Source organism: Delphinapterus leucas, chromosome 20 (genome assembly GCF_059928025.1).
Source record: "Delphinapterus leucas isolate spDelLeu-1000000601 "Yukka" chromosome 20, BTC_Dleu_Yukka2, whole genome shotgun sequence".
Lineage (NCBI taxonomy): Eukaryota > Metazoa > Chordata > Mammalia > Artiodactyla > Monodontidae > Delphinapterus > Delphinapterus leucas.
This window is the reverse complement of record NC_143148.1, coordinates 10253826-10267078: the sequence shown is the minus strand read 5'-3', so window position 1 is coordinate 10267078 and position 13253 is coordinate 10253826. Positions and strand designations below refer to the sequence as shown.

Genomic DNA, 13253 nt, shown 5'->3' with positions numbered 1-13253 from the left:
GCCCCTGAATGGATGGGGGTATAGAAAATATGGTTTCCTATTGTCACCGTATCAAATTACTACAAATTTAGTGGCTTAAAACAAAATAGAGGGCTTCCCTGGTGGCGCAGTGGTTGGGAGTCTGCCTGCCAATTCAGGGGACACGGGTTCGAGCCCTGGTCCAGGAAGATCCCACACGCCGCGGAGCAGCTAAGCCCATGCGCCACAACTACTGAGCCTGTGCTCTAGGGCTCGTGAGCCACGACTACTGAAGCCCACGTGCCTAGAGCCCGTGCTGTGCAACAAGAGAAGCCACCACAATGGGAAGCCCGCGCACCACAAGGAAGAGTAGCCCCCGCTCGTCGCAACTAGAGAAAGCCCGTGCGCAGCAACGAAGACCCAACGCAGCCAAAAATAAATAAAATTTACAAAAAATCTTTAAAACACAAAACAACATAGATTTGGGGACTTCCCTGGTGGTCCAGTGGGTAAGACTCCGTGCTCCCAAAGCAGGGGGCCAGGGTTTGATCCCTGGTCCGGGAACTAGATCCCACGCGCATGCCGCAACTAAGACCCGCCGCGGCCAAAATAAATAAATAAAAAAAGTTTTAACAACCCGATGTAGATTTATTATCTTACAGTCCAGGAGGTCAGAAGTCCTAAAATCAGTGCATCAAGAGGACTGCATTCCTCCTGGGGCTCTAGGGGAGAATCCATCTCCTTGCCTTTTCCAGCTTCAGGGGGCTGCCTGCTTTCCGTGGCTCATGGCCACTTCCTCCACCTTCAAAGAACCACAGCATCTTCAGATCTCTCTCTCTGCTGAGGTTGTCACATTGCCCTCTCTCTTCTGTCAAATCTCCCTTTGCCTCCCTCCTATAAGGATACTTGTGATTATCTGGATAATCAGGATAATCCCCACCCCAAGATCCTTAATTTAATCACAGCTTCAAAAGTCCCTTTTGCCATGGAAGGTAGCTCTCACAGGTTCCAGGGCTCAAGACCTGGAGATCACTGGAGGGCATTATTCAGCCTACCATACCTGCCTGAACCAAGGAGCTCAGTCAAGGGCGCAAGCCATGCTGGGGGGGGGGGCGGCGGTGAGTGCCCTGTCCTTGTCAGAAGGCCTCAGGGCATCTGAACTGGCCCCAGATCTCTGCTTGTTTTTGCTCTAGCAAAGTCCTTCCCCTGTTCTAGCCCGAGGGAAGAATGAGGGCCGGCTGAGTCCAATTAATGAGGGCTGGATGAGTCCAATTCACTTCCTGCTTCATGAGGTGGTGGAGCTCAGTGGTGAAAAGTGTGGCCTCTAGAGCTAGCCTGCCTGGATTCGTGTCTGAGCTTTGCCACCTCTGAGCTGTGTGACTTTGGAAAAATTGCTGAATTTCCCTGTGCATTTCCTTATTAGTATTATGGACTGACTTGTGTCTTCTCAAAATTCATGTATTGAAACCCTAATCCCCAGTACCTCAGAACGTGACCGTATTTGGAGATAGAGCTTTTAAAGAGGTGATTAGGTTAAATGAGGCCATTAGGGTGGGTCCTCATCCAATCCAGCTGATGTCCACTAAGAAGAGGAAATTTGGACACAGAACAAGGAGAAACACCAGGCACATGCAGAGGAGAGACCATGTGAGGTCACCTTGAGAAGGTGGCTGCCTGCAAGCCAGGAAGAGAGGCCTCGGAGGAAACCAAACCTGCCGACACCTTGATCTTGGACTTCCAGCCTCTGGAATTGTGAGAAAACAAATTTCTCATGCCTAAGCAACCCAGTTGGTAGAATTTTGTTATGGCAGCCCTAGCAAACTAATACATCTATTAAGTCAGGATAAGACCATCATCCATCTCCTAGGGTTGTTATAAATGTGTCAGGTCCTGAGCTAACAGATAGGGCTGTCATTTATTGTGTTCAATGTGCTAGATGTTGGGAAAACAGCAGTGAATAAGGAAGACTGTTTGGATCATCTGTTGCTACACAACATAGCGCCCTGAAACTTAGTGGTTTAATACAGCAGAACTCACTTGTGAGCTGTCCTGGGTTTACTGGGCTCAGCTGGGTGGTTCTGCGCCATGTGGTGACAGCTGGGGCTGCAGTCATCCGGATGCTTAACTAGACTTTATTTATTTATTTTATTTTTGGCTGTGTTGGGTCTTTGTTGCTGCGCGCGGGCTTTCTCTAGTTGCGGCGAGCGGGAGCTACTCTTCGTTGCGGTGCCCGGGCTTCTCGCTGCGGTGGCTTCTCTTGTTGCACAGCACGGGCTCTAGGCGCACAGGCTTCAGTGGTTGTGGCACGCGGGCTCAGTAGTTGTGGCTCACAGGCTCTAGAGCGCAGGCTCAGTAGTTGTGGTGCACGGGCTTTGTTGTTCCGCGGCATATGGGATCTTCCCGGACCAGGGCTCAAACCCGTGTGTCCTGCATTGGCAGGCAGATTCTTAACCACTGCGCCATCAGGGAAGTCCCTTAACTAGCCTTTAAATGTCCAAAATGGCTCACTCACATGGCTCTTGGCTGGAAGCTCAGCCGGGGCCCACCTCAGTCTCCTCCTTGGGGCTCCTCCAGGTGGCACCTGGGTTTCAGGTTTCCAGGTGTATGGAAAGCAGGTGATGTAGGTATTTTAAGGCCAGCCTAGCCTCGGAAATTACAGTCATTTCCATCTCGTGCTAGTGGTCAAAGCAAGCCTCACGGCCAAGGCCAGATTCTAATGGGAAAGCCTCCACAGGGGCTGAGTCCCAGGGAAGTGTTCATTGATGGCGTTCTGTGGAAAGTGGCTGCCACACCAATAAAGATCGTTGCCTCACATCACATTCTAGCTCAGGGCTTTTTGATTGAAAGTTGGGCTGGGAGTTCCCTGGTGGTCTAGTGGTTAGGATTCGGTGCTTTCGCTGCTAAAAAAAAAAAAAAAAAAGTCGGGCTGCCGGGGATGCTCCTGCTATCCCGTGGAAGCAGGCAGGGTTCTGGGAGCTTTTCTCAAGTGCCCCACAACTTAATATTTTCCTCTCCCACTCCTCATTCTAGAAGGTGCCTTTTTAGGTGAAGGAAAGTAGCGCTTATTTCATGAGGCAGTCTTTTTCTTAAACTTTTTTTGGGGAAATTATTATGGGAAAATTGCAAAAATTGGACTGAGATACCCATATAACCCTTTACCCAGCTTCCCCTAATATTAGCATCTCACATAACTAAAGTCCAATTATCAAAAGAAGGAAATTAACATTGGTACAAAACCAGTAACTCAATGACAGACCTTATTTGAATTTTAGCAGTTTTCCCTTTAATGTCCTTTTTTCTGTTTCAGAAACTCCAACACTGCATTTAGTGGTTCTTCCCCCTGAGTGTCCCCCAATCCTTATCTTCCATGGCCTTGGCACTTTTTTTTTTTTTTGACGTGGACCATTTTTAAAGTCTTGATTGAATTTGTTACAAGATTGCGTCTGCTTTATGTTTTAGTTTTTTTGGCTGCGAGGCATGTGGGATCTTAGCTCTCCAACCAGGGATTGAACCCACACACCCTGCATTGGAAGGCAAAGTGCCGCGAGGCATGTGGGATCTTAGCTCCCCAACCAGGGATTGAACCCACACCCCCTGCATTGGAAGGCAAAGTCTTAACCACTGGACCACCAGGGAAGTCCCAACCTTGGCACTTTTAAAGGATATCGATCAGTTATTTTGTAGAACATCCCTCAGTTTGGGTTTGTCCGAGGTTCCTTCATGATTATATTGACAATGTGCATTTTTGTCAAGAATACCCCAAAAGTGATGTTTTGCTCCTTGGTGTGTTATATTGAGGGTGCATGATGTAGCTGTGTCTTATTATAGGTGATATTAACCCTGATTACTTGGTTAGGGTGATGTCTGCTGGGTTTCTTCAGTGTGAGATTACTGTTTTTCCATTGTAATTGACAGATGTCTTGGGGGAGATACTTTGAGACTATGCAAATATCCTGTTTCTCCTCAAACTTTTGCCCACTAATTTTAGCATCCATCGGTAAGTAGATCTTGCCTGCAACAATTTTGATCAGGCAGTCTTTTAAATCTCTCTCTCTCTTTTTTTTTTTTTTTTTTTTGTGGCATAAATTATGTGTGTGGTGGGGAGGTTGGGGAATCTGACACTACTGTAGGGGAGGAGGGACTTCCTTCTACCCTCTTAGGTTCAGTGGCCGGGTCTGTGAACTAAACTGACAACAGGCAGATTAACAAGAGAAAAGTCATACAGATTTATTAATTTTCAATTTTATGTGCACAGGGGTATCGTACAAAAAAAAAATAGTGAGTACCCCCCCCCCCAAAACAGGGAAATCTGAGAGTTTGCATACCATCTTAATAGGGGAAAGGGAGGGGAAGAGAGGCCACATACGGGAGAGAAAGTGATTGTTACAGAAGATAAATGGGCCCTTAGGAGAACAGATGGGAGAAATGAGAGCTTGTGTCAATGTTTGTCTAGATTTGGTGCCAACTTCTAGTCTCCTCTCCTGCGATAAGAGTCAGTCTTCCCCGGTTGATGAAATTCGCAATTTATGACAACTCCGTTTTTTTGGAAGAGGATCTAATTTTAGACAGGTATAGGAAGTTCAGAGAAAGCCTCTGCATTTGTTGATTCTCAAATGTCTTCACCTCAAAACAGTCCTCATGCAAATATGGCATATTTTGCTCTCCCAAATTTCCCCCATCTGAAGCTTTGTCCGAAGATTCACATATTAAAAGTTGAGTGGTTGGCTGTGGAGAGAAGATTCAGGTTAGCAGTTGAGTGGCAAGAGATCTGCAAAGTGAGATACAAACATAGATTAGAATGAGAATAAACAAAGAGCAGAGAAGAAATCTAAGAATGCTTCCCCACATCCCAGGAAACCAGCCTCCCAGTCTGGGGAATAGGTCAGTCCAATAAAATGGCTGAGACTCATTTAATTGATGGAGAGTGTTCATCTTCTTTCTTTCTTTCTTTTTTATTTTTTGGCCATGCAGTGCAGCATGCGGGATCTTAGTTTCCCGACCAGAGATCAAACCCGCTCCCCCTGCAGTGGAAGCGTGGAGGCTTAACCACTGGACCGCCAGGGAAGTCCCCTATCTTTTCTTTTTTTTTTAATGTTTTTTATTATTATTATTATTATTTTGGCTGCGTCAGGTCTTTAGTTGTGGCACGCGGAATCTTCATTGCTGCATGTGGGATCTTTTGCGGCGTGCGGGCTTCTCTCTAGTTGTGGCGCGCAGGCTCTGTAGTTTGCGGCACGCGGGGCTCTCTAGTTGAGGTGTGCCGGCTCAGTAGTTGTGGCACGTGGGCTTAGATGCCTCCCAGCATGTGGGATCTTAGTTCCCCCACCAGGGATCAAACCCCTGCCCCCTGCAATGGAAGCGCGGAGTCTTAACCATTGGGCCGCCAGGGAAGTCCCCTATCTTCTCTTTAAAAGGTGTAAACTAGACACTGTTTGTCCTGTCGGATTCACATAAAGGCAGCATTTTCTGCCAATGATTGCACAAGCTCCTCCTTGCTTGCAGTCAGTGTACCCAGGGTGGGACAATTTGGGGATACAACAGAGGCTAAACTATTACCTTCTGATTGGAGCACTTGCAATGTCCGCATATGCTATCGAACTCCTGTTCTATGACCACGGATGATTCAGGATCGCCTTTTCCAACTTTTCCCCAAAGTTGGAAATAAGACTCTCACCACTGAAACTATCCCGGCCATACACAAGTGGATTTTCTATGTCTTCTCGTCTTTGTGAACGAAGGAGCACACATCTGTAATTTGCTGGCATATAAGGTGGACAGCCTGTCGATGGAGGGAACCCGGTATCCGAGTCACACTGTCCTGACCATTTAGTTAGGAAGATACCTTATCACCACAGGAGAGAAAAAGGTCAGTGTGGTTCACCAACAGGGTCAGAGTAAAACCTACAGTTCCCTAGGATCGGGGAGGTTCACAACCTTTGTCCTTTGGTCATATCACCACCTGGACACCTCCATTCTCCACGTGCTTCTGTCCGCTTGCAAGAGTGTTGCCAGACCAGGTTCATCTGCCAACACACAGCAAGCCAAACACGGAGGTGCCACGGTTTGCAGCACAGAAGGGGTTATTCTCCTCCCAAGGCGGCCAAGCGAGCAGATGGGGAGAGCAGATCTCAAATCCGCCTCCCCAAAGGCGAGGGGCTCGGGATATTGATGGGCCAAAGAAGCAGGGTGGTCTTAGGCGGGGGAAAGGTGATGGGAGGGAGGGAGAAGGTGAGGTAATCGGTGTTCCGCGCAGGCGTATCTAAGCTACATTCTTCTTCATGGGATGCAAGAGCAAATTTGGGAGAATTTGGGGCTGTGATGTCAGAAGGTCACCCATCCAACAAGCAAGTCTGTTCTGTGCAGACTCCCATCCGCCATGTTGGTTGCATCTGGTTTCAGCCAGTTTTGTTGTATTACAAGCAGAGGGGTTTAACAAGCTAGTCCCTTAGCTACTGCTCTGTTAGACAAGCTCTAGACTTTCTGTTAGTCACCAGTTTCTGTTATGGGTTTTTAAACCCTAGGCTTCATGGTTTTAAGAGCAGGACAGGTTGCAAAATATCTGATCTGGGAGGCCAGCGGTCCAGCTTTGGCAGCTGTACGGCTTGGCTTTGTCACCTGACCAAGTGAGTCCAGATTTGGGGTTTCCCCATAGATAACTGGTGGTGGCAGGCAGCCTGATCATGGGAACAGCTGGGCTCCTCCAGGTCGTTCATGGGTGGCCTGTGAACCAACAGAAACCTTTGGTGATCTCACAGTTTTTGTCACTAGCATTAGTGCTAGAAACACTTATGCCCTCTGTGAGTGGTTTGAGGACGTTGCCTCTAGAATCAAACCACAGGGTTTGGTTGCCATATTACCTTAATAGGTCACCTCTGGTCTAGCATCATGCCTGTTTACACAGCAAAGGGACAAGTTCCTTTCCAATGATTTTTTTTAAATTTTTTAATTTATTTTTGGCTGCATTGGGTTTTCATTGCTGCGCGCGGGCTTTTCTCTAGTTGCAGCGAGCGGGGGCTATTCTCTGTTGTGGTGCGTGGGCTTCTCATTGCAGTGGCTTCTTTTGTTACAGAGCATGGGCTCTAGGCATGTGGGCTTCAGTAGTTGTGGCACACAGACTCAGCAGTTGTGGCTCGCGGGCTCTAGAGTGCAGGCTCAGTAGTTGTGGCACACGGGCTTAGTTGCTCCGCGGCATGTGGGATCTTCCCAGACCAGGGATCGAACCCGCGTCCCCTGCATTGGCAGGTGAATTCTCAACCACCGCACCAGCAGGGAAGTCCCTTTTCCAATGTTTTTACCCGAGCAAGAGATAGACCTTGAGCTGCCATAGAGGGATTTCCGAGCCCAATGAACTCACCAGAGAGGGAGATGGAGTTGGGGTGTTTTGGGGTCATGGATACCATATCCTTTCGTTCATCCATCTTCCGTAGTTAGTTCATCAGGTGATCATATTGGCAGAATGAAAACTGGGTCAGGTTCCTTTCCTTGACTAGATTTTTTTTTTTTTTTTTTGGCCACGCTGCACGGCATGCAGAATCTTAGTTCCCTGACCAGGATCCAGCCCATGCCCCCTGCAGTGGAAGCACAAAGGCTTAACCACTGGTCCACCAGGAAAGCCCCTCTTGACTAGATTATGACATAACCAGCAATCAGATTGATTCATTAACATGGCCACGATTTGGAAGATGGGTGCACGGGGCTGCTAGTTTGTCCTTGACCTGTGGAAAAAGCAGTCGGAGTGGATAGGAGTAAGATACAGTTTGAAAGAGAGCCATGATGCATGAACAGAGACAGAATAGGACCGATGGAGGCAAGCCACTTCCCATCAGCCTTTCAATAAATGGGAGAAAAGGAGAAACTTTCGTTTAAATTGTCAAAGGAGTTTTGTTTTATTTTCCTGCTGTCCTGGGAGGGGGGGTTCAAAGGAAGAGGAAAGAAAAACCAAAAAAGTGAAGATGAAGTTCTTGATCTGTGATCTTGGGAAGTAGCTGTCTCCTTCTGGGCATTGTCAGCTGCAGGAGCCGGGGAATTGGCTCCGGAACTTTTTCGTTGGAGGTCATCGTCTGTAGGGATGGGCTTGCGAGTGTCCTGGGAGTGCTGACCTGGGTCTAGTTTGGCATGTTTCCTGGGAATCCAGCAGGATCTCTCTTTTATTGTGATGGCAGTGCAGGTGGTCAGCAATACTCGCGAGATCCTTCCCAGCGAGGTGATAGTAGTGCTTTCTTCTAAAACCTTGACATACAGTGGATCTCCTAGTCAGAAGGAGGACAAGGCATGTTGATCGGTGGCGGCCTGTCAACAACATGCTCCAAGTACACAGGTAGGCCTCTTTTACTGCACTTTGCTCTACTGCACTTCACAGGTGCTGCATTTTTACAAACTGAAGGTTTGTGGCAACCCTGCGTGGAGTAGGTCGGTTGGCGCCATTTTTCTAACAGCATTTGCTCGCTTCGTGTCTCTGGGTCAGTAATTCTTGCAATATTTCAAACTTTTTCATTAATGCTCTATTTGCTATGATGATCTGTGCTCAGCGATCCTTGATGTCACTATTGTAATTATTTTTGGGGTGCCAGGAGCGGCACCCGTCTATAAGACGGCGAACTTAATTGATAAATACTGTGTGTGTTCTGACTGCTTCACCGACCGGCCCTTCCTCTGTCTTTCTCCCTCTCCTCGGGCCTCCCTGTTCCCTGAGACACAACAAGATCGAAATTAGGCCAATTACTAACCTTACAGGAACCTCTAAGTGTTCAAATGAAAGGAAGAGTCACGTGTCTCTCACTTAAAATCAGAAGCTAGAGGGGACTTCCCTGGCGGTCCAGTGGTTAGAACTCCGCGCTTCCACTGCAACGGGCAGGGGTTCAATCCCTGGTCGGGGAACTAAGATCCCACAAGCCACGTGGTGAGGCCAAAAAAAAAAGGAAAAAAAATCTAGAAAGGATTAAGCTTAATGGAGGCACGTTGAAAGCCAAGATAGGCCGAAAGCTTGGCCTCTCTTGCCGAACAGTTTAGCCAAGTTGCGATTGCAAAGGAAAAGTTCTTGAAGGAAATGAAAAGTCCTACTCCAGTGAACACGCGAATGATAAGAAAGCCAAACAGCCTCATTGCTGAGACAGAGAAAGTGTGAGTGGTCTGGATAGAAGATCAAGCCAGCCACAACATTCCCTTCAGCGAAGGCCTCCTCCAGAGCAAGGCCCTAACTCTCTTGAATTCTGTGAAGGCCGAGAGAGGTGAGGAAGCTGCAGAAGAGAAGTCTGAAGCCAGCAGAGGTTGGTGCCTGAGGTTTAAGGAACGAAGCCGCCTCCGTAACATAAAAGTGCAAAGCGAAGCAGCAAGTGCTGATGGAGAAGCTGCAGCAAGTTACCCAGAAGATCTAGCTAAGTAATTCATGAGGGACAAGGTATGACATTTTAGGGAGCATCCCAGAGTTTGTGTAAAGCAAGCAGCTTGTTTCTGCTGTAAATTTATTTGGGTATTTATTTCCACCGTTCCTTAGTCTGATTCCAGCCACAGAGGAATACCAAACTGAGGGATAATCTCAAGTTCTTCACTTCTTTTCCACCGTCATAGCATCAGCACATCTAGTTGGATAACCTCCAGCCCCTCCAGTAAACATGCAATCAGCAAACAGCGGAAATAAGCCTGAAGCCGGAGGTCAATGTATGGAACGTGTGTGGGACAGTGCAAGGGTCACTGTGGACCTTGGAGGATTTCCTGAGATAAGCTGTTCTCCAGAGACCTGCTGAGAGTCCCAAACAGCACATCAGGAAATAACTTTGCTTAGAAATTTTATGGATGCTGGGGCGGAACCCATTGTCCTTTAGTTGCTTTGTTGCCGCCCATCTGCACTCAGGTTCCACCTAACGGGAGATAAGGCAGCCAGCAGGTCAAATCATAGCTCAATAAAAAAAGAAAAAGAAAGGATGGGGGGGGGCCACTGGAGGTCCATTTGGCCCAATGTATAATCCGCTAGTGAATGTTTGGTTCATTTTTTTAAAAATTGAGGTGTAATTGACTTTTTTCTTTTTGGCTGCATCTTGGCCTGTGGGACCTTAGTTCCCCAACCAGGGATCGAACCCGGGCCCCCTGCAGGGGAAGCGCGGAGTCTTAGCCACTGGACCGCCAGGGAAGTCCCGACATACAACATTATATTAGTTTCACGTACACAACATAGTGATTCGATATTTGTATATATTGTGAAATGATCGCAATGAGTCTAGTTAACATTCGTCACCGTACATAGTTTAAACAGTTTTTTTCCTTGTGATAAAGAGTTGTAAGATCTACTCTCTCCGCCGTTTTCAAATATGCGATGCGGTATTATGAACTACGGTCACCATGCCCTACGTTACATCCTCAGGACATACCGTTTGGCACCCTTTTGTAGCCATTTGTCTTTTTCAGTTTGTGGGGCACTTACCTGACTAACAGATAATATCGGTCGGGGATAAAGGCAGGTTTAGACATTGGGTGGAGAAGGGGTGCGGGGGGTGGCGCGTTTAGCACACTTATGGCCTCTGTTCATCCCTGGAGATGGAGTGTCAGTCTCCACGGTGTGGGCTCCACGGAGGACAGCAGTGATTTTAGCAGGGAGGTCAATTAGACCGTAATAGGGCAGCAGTGATATCCCCGTTGGCAGTGGGGGTACCAGCAGAGGTTAATAAGAATCCGTGGGATTTCCACATGCGCCAGCAGCGCAGCAGACTCCAAAAGCATAACTGGAGTCGGCGTATGTACTGCCTGTTTGCAAGCTCTAGGAAGAGCTATGAGCTGGGCTGCTTGGGCTGATTTTACAGTGGGCGAAGCATATACCTCCAGCATTTCATGTGGGGAAATTCGGGCATGACTGGTGATTAGGTATCCCCGGGAATTTCATCTACAGGAGCCATCGCAAAATAGAAGTCCGGGTTGTCTGAGGGGGTGTCTAAGAGGTGCTCTCATGGCTTTGAGACCGTTTCTCTAGTTGCAGGGCAATCGGGTGGATGGCGTGGGGCTCTCCATCACCAGGGAGGGGCAGTAGCGCAAACGGGTTTAAAGTGTTACAGCGATGGAAGATGATGGTGGGGTGGGTTCCTAGGGCCACTGTGTAGACAGGGGCCATGTCATAGGAACAGCAGGGGGAGCAGAGGGGACTGGGGAGCCCCGTGTGAGGGTGGTGGCTCAGGGGGCCGTGCCAGATGCCACAGGGTCTAACTGACCTGGGAAATACGCTACAGGACTTATCTGAGAAACCAAAAGTTGTCCTAAAATACCTACAGCAATTCCACCATCTTCATAGCAATAGAGGTGAAAAGCTTTGTCAAAATGAGGTCAACCAAGAGCTGGGGGTGTAGACAATGACCATTTTAAAGTTTCAGGGGACCGATGTTCACTGCAGCATTATTTACAATAGCCAAGATATGGAAGCAACCTAAATGTCCATCAACAGAGGAATAGATAAAGAAGATGTGGTATATATATATATATATATGCAATGGAATATTACTCAGCCATAAAAAAGAACGAAATAATGCCATTTGCAGCAACATGGATGGACCTAGAGATTGTCATACTGAGTGAAGTAAGTCAGACAGAGAAAGACAAATATACGATATCACTTATATGTGGAATCTAAAAAAATAATACAAATGAACTTACATACAAAAGAGAGATAGACCCACGGACATAGAAAACAAACTTATGGTTACCAAAGGGAAAGGGGGGGTGGATAAATTAGGAGTTTAGAAATTAACATAAACACACTAGTATGTATAAAATAGACAGCCAACAAAGACCTATGGTATGGCACAGGGATTTTGTAATAACCTACAAGGGAAAAGAATCTGAAAAAGAATAGATATGTAAGTATATGTATAACTGAATCACTCTTCTGTACACTCGAAACTAACACAACATTGTAAATCAGCTATGCTTCAGTTACAAGAAAACAGTTTCAGAGGAGGTTCATGCTTCCGAGGGCCAGGACGTGGGCTCCAAGTAGCATCTGGAAGGAGGGCAAGTAAAGCTTGAACAAGGGCAGCAAAAATAGGAATCCGTTGGCGGCAGTAGCCAGGTGTGTCAGGGATTTACACGGCTGCTTTTTTGATTCGGGGAGAGGGATGGACAGACGGGATTTAAGGCGTTTTGGGGCGAGTTTTGTGAGTCCCCTGCAATAGCTCCTGTCCTGAGTAGGTGGCAGTGGTTAGCACCCACTGAAACGTAGATCTGAAAGCTTTCTGGTCTTGTCTAGTGAGTGCCCTAAGGAGAACGAGAGGGTCTGTCTGGTCACCATGCTCGTCTAGTTACAGAGTAAGAGACCACCCATGTCTTGAGCAAGGATGGGGCCCGGGGTAACGGCTACAAAGCGAAGTCAACTGTGAGGACTTGGGAGGATAATAGAGGAAGACACCCAACATCGCTGAGGTACATGAGTCCATGTTAATCGTCTCCCTTGAAACGTAATTGCAGAGAGAAATTGTGAGTGAGGAGTCAACAGCGGGGGAAAGAAAGCTGAGCAGAGGTCAATCACTGTAAACCAGGCTGCGGCAGCAGGGGCTGATGTGAGGATAGCGGCTGGATTAGGGACTCGGGTGGAGAGGGGTGGCAAGAGTTTACGGATTTACCCCCTTGTACAAATACTAAAAATAAATAAAAAATTTTAAACATCTTTATTGGAGTATAATTGCTTTACAATGCTGTGTTAGTTTCTGCTTTATAACAAAGTGAAAAAATATGGAACACTTCACAAATTTGTGTGTCATCCTTGTGCAGGGGCCATGCTAGTCTCTGCATCGTTCCAATTTTAGTATATGTGCTGCCGAAGTGAGCACATAAATAAATTTTTAAAAAAGAAATCCAATTCCCGATCCTCTATCTTTTTAAAAAATATTCATTTATTTATTTAGGCTGCGCTGGGTTTTAGTTGCAGCACACGGGATCTTTAGTTATGGCATGCAGGCTTCTTAGTTGTGGCATGCATGCAGGATCTAGTTCCCCAGCCAGGGATCGAACCCGGGCCCCTTGCATTGGGAGCATGGAGTCTCACCCACTGGACCACCAGAGAAGTCCCCTGATCTCCTATCTTAAGTTAAATGTTGGGTGCTGGGGTGTGACTGAGGATAGACTGACCTTGTCCTTGATGGGGAATTGCCCCCAGAAGGGGGAGAACGGACCCTCTGAGGGCTCGGTGTTCTGGGATGATTGCTTTTTTTTGTTGTTCTTTTGGCTGTGTTAGGTCTTCGTTGCTGTGTGCAGGCTTTCTCTAGTTGAGGCGAGTGGGAGCTACTCTTCGTTGTGGTGTGCGGGCTTCTCATTGCGGT

The 13253-nt window shown here is 47.4% G+C and overlaps 1 non-coding gene across 1 annotated transcript; it reads right to left on the bottom strand.

The window, feature by feature from the left end:
• Positions 1-12660: 12660 nt before the first annotated feature.
• Positions 12661-12764, bottom strand: LOC115802601 (U6 spliceosomal RNA). Its single transcript, XR_004023103.1, has one exon. It is a non-coding gene; the product is annotated as a U6 spliceosomal RNA (small nuclear RNA).
• Positions 12765-13253: the final 489 nt, after the last annotated feature.